The following is a 3,661-nucleotide window of genomic DNA, read 5'->3' as shown; positions in this document are numbered from 1 at the left end:
TTATCTGATTTTATTCATTCTAATTTGTGTCCCTTTTAAGGGGATGTGCTGTCTGTCCGAGATCATTCTCTGTTTGTTTAAAATGGTGTGCTATCAGACCCGCATCATTCTATGTCTGTTTACAAGGGATGTGTTGTCTGTCCCGGATTTCCAATTTCAAATTTCAAAAACTGCCTTTGGAGGGTGCAGGAATTTTAGTTTGTTTGTGTGTTTGTATAAGCCAGAGTGTGTGCAAACGTGCTGTGCGATCTTACTGTCAGGTGAGAAAAATGCATTACATGCAACTTGAAACCGTACTGATTTGTTTGATCACTCCTTCGTGGACTCTCTGATGGTAGAAGAATCAGCTGTGGGATTTTGCTATTCCACATCTGCAAGAAGGGAAAATGCACAAGTAAGAAATGTAGCGATTCTAGCGAGGGCTGTGTGACATGATGACATCCTCCATCCTCATTTTCTAATTCAAATTCAAATCAAATCAAATCTAGACAAGACACGACATGACTGACTGACTGACTTTGTTTATACATGTATATATATGTGTATATTTATATATAATCCCAAATTTTTAACTTCCAAAATAAATATGCGTTTTCTGTTCTGCCTGTACCGGGCTCTATTACATTTGACCTCTTTCACAGCACAAGCAGCTGCTGTCAGATCAAGCAGAAAGACATACGCGACTTCAAAAGATCGCCTTTGTAGCCCACATTTTCCCTCGTGGCTTGTCTTCCACCATGGGCTTACTGCGTTTGGGTATTTATTGACTGCACCCATTTCCAATGAAATTCTTCCAGTCACACAGCCTTCGTTCAATCAAAAAATATATAGAATATGAATCAATTATTTATTTATTTCAAACAACTCAAATTCAATTTTTTTTAAATACAATTTAAATGCATTTATTTTCTTAAAATGTTAAAAATATATATATTTCAGTCTGGGCTGGTTTTAGGTCGCTCCTTCCTTCCTGCCTGTCTATCACCTGTGGCTTCAATAACAGTCTCTGCCCCGCGTGGTCCTGAGCCCCACTGCACAATTGCCTTCAGGGATGATAGAAATCTCACTTTATTCTTTTAAAAGGCAACTGCCGTCAGTCAAGGGTAATTCAGCATCTGGGTAAAACGGATGTCCCTTGTCGTCCCGGATCATTCTGTGTCTCTTTAAACAGGCTGGTTGTCAGTTCCGGTTCATAATCTTTCCCTTTAAAACAGATTTTCTCCTCGGGGTTGCCTGCGCCGGTGCGCACCCAGATCGCAGTGCGCCTGTTCATTCATAGAAACATAGAAACATAGAAAATAGGTGCAGGAGCAGGCCATTCAGCCCTTCTAGCCTGCACCGCCATTCAATGAGTTCATGGCTGAACATGAAACTTCAGTACCCCCTTCCTGCTTTCTCGCCATAACCCTTGATCCCCCGAGTAGTAAGGACTTCATCTAACTCCCTTTTGAATATATTTAGTGAATTGGCCTCAACTACTTTCTGTGGTAGAGAATTCCACAGGTTCACCACTCTCTGGGTGAAGAAGTTTCTCCTCATCTCGGTCCTAAATGGCTTACCCCTTATCCTCAGACTGTGACCCCTGGTTCTGGACTTCCCCAACATTGGGAACATTCTTTCTGCATCTAACCTGTCTAAACCCGTCAGAATTTTAAACGTTTCTATGAGGTCCCCTCTCATTCTTCTGAACTCCAGTGAATACAAGCCCAATTGATCCAATCTTTCTTGATAGGTCAGTCCCGCCATCCCGGGAATCAGTCTGGTAAACCTTCGCTGCACTCCCTCAATAGCAAGAATGTCCTTCCTCAAGTTAGGAGACCAAAACTGTACACAATACTCCAGGTGTGGCCTCACCAAGGCCCTGTACAACTGTAGCAACACCTCCCTGCCCCTGTATTCAAATCCCCTCGCTATGAAGGCCAACATGCCATTTGCTTTCTTAACCGCCTGCTGTACCTGCATGCCAACCTTCAATGACTGATGTACCATGACACCCAGGTCTCGTTGCACCTTCCCTTTTCCTAATCTGTCACCATTCAGATAATAGTCTGTCTCTCTGTTTTTACCACCAAAGTGGATAACCTCACATTTATCCACATTATACTTCATCTGCCATGCATTCGCCCACTCACCTAACCTATCCAAGTCACTCTGCAGCCTAATAGCATCCTAGTCGCAGCTCACACTGCCACCCAACTTAGTATCATCCGCAAATTTGGAGATACTGCATTTAATCCCCTCGTCTAAATCATTAATGTACAATGTAAGCAGCTGGGGCCCCAGCACAGAACCTTGCGGCACTCCACTAGTCACTGCCTGCCATTCTGAAAAGTACCCGTTTACTCCTACTCTTTGCTTCCTGTCTGACAACCAGTTCTCAATCCACGTCAGCACACTACCCCCAATCCCATGTGCTTTAACTTTGCACATTAATCTCTTGTGTGGGACCTTGTCGAAAGCCTTCTGAAAGTCCAAATATACCACATCAACTGGTTCTCCTTTGTCCACTTTACTGGAAACATCCTCAAAAAATTCCAGAAGATTTGTCAAGCATGATTTCCCTTTCACAAATCCATGCTTGACAAATATGCTCATCTTTTCCGAAATCCACTCCTTGATATTGCAGTTGCCCCGAATTTGCTCCCAACATACGCTGATATCAGAGGCCGCGTGGCCTTATGGGTAAGGCGTCTGACTTCGATCACAAACCACAAAATTATCAGAATAGTGCAGGTTCGAGTCCTGCCGCGGTCGTATTCGCTCACTGCCTGAAATTTTATATTCTTTGTTGCGATTCTACTGAGAAACCAACCATCTATTCCAGTCACTCACCTGAAGTGAAGGAAGGCTATTTGCTGATGGAATCTAATGGCACATTTTCATCATTGTCGATCTGCATGCATGGACAGAGCAAGCTGTGAAGTGGACTTTCTTGCACATTATTTCTGTGTGGATACAAAAAGCAGGAGATTGAATCGCTGAAGATGAGCTATGGAGTGGACGAGGTGGCCGAGAGGTTAAGGCGATGGCCTGCTTATTCATTGAGCTCTGCACGCATGGGTTCGAATCCCATCCTCGTCGTCGTTGTCCTACAGCTTTGACCTGCCTGGTCGTTTTGTCATTCACATTTAACTTCATCGGCAAATTGTCCTTTTTCTTACAAGGATGCTGTACTTTGCTCATGTCATGTCTCAATTTAATAACATATTCGTCAAAAGGATGACATTTGCAGGACTATGGCGAGGGGCACTAATTAGATAGGTCTCTGAGGGACAACACAAGCACGATGGGTCTAATATATTTTCTCACTATCGGCAGAATCTGAGAGCTGCGCTTTTCACTGTCGGCGGCTCGTTGTTCTCGGGCTATGATTCTCGCTTACGAATGATCACATTTGAAACGCGAGAGTTCCCGGGCCAAATCCCGGACGAGCCCCGCCATTTTTTACTCAAAGTTCCGCTTCTCACAGTAGCTCGACATGTGAGAATGCAGGCATATTTCATGTTAAAACGTGTGATTTTGCGCCGATGTTCCCACAGCGTCCAAATCCCAGAATAACGATTTAATCGCCTTCCCACTGAATACTGCGGACAGACATGGTCACCTTGGTAAAGGAATGTTCATTCTGACATCATTTTCTAAACAATAGCACACAAAACAA

The 3,661-nt window shown here is 43.7% G+C and overlaps 2 non-coding genes across 2 annotated transcripts; both read left to right on the top strand.

The window, feature by feature from the left end:
• Positions 1-2,664: 2,664 nt before the first annotated feature.
• trnar-ucg (transfer RNA arginine (anticodon UCG)) lies at positions 2,665-2,754 on the top strand. The gene is given in 2 exon segments: positions 2,665-2,701; positions 2,719-2,754. It is a non-coding gene; the product is annotated as a tRNA-Arg (tRNA).
• A 245-nt stretch (positions 2,755-2,999) lies between these two features.
• Positions 3,000-3,081, top strand: trnas-gcu (transfer RNA serine (anticodon GCU)). The gene has a single exon. It is a non-coding gene; the product is annotated as a tRNA-Ser (tRNA).
• The last annotated feature ends 580 nt before the right edge of the window (positions 3,082-3,661 follow it).

This window comes from Pristiophorus japonicus, unplaced genomic scaffold (genome assembly GCF_044704955.1).
Source record: "Pristiophorus japonicus isolate sPriJap1 unplaced genomic scaffold, sPriJap1.hap1 HAP1_SCAFFOLD_271, whole genome shotgun sequence".
Taxonomy (NCBI): domain Eukaryota; kingdom Metazoa; phylum Chordata; class Chondrichthyes; family Pristiophoridae; genus Pristiophorus; species Pristiophorus japonicus.
The sequence above is the reverse complement of the archived record's forward strand: the minus strand, read 5'-3'. Positions and strand labels throughout refer to the sequence as shown.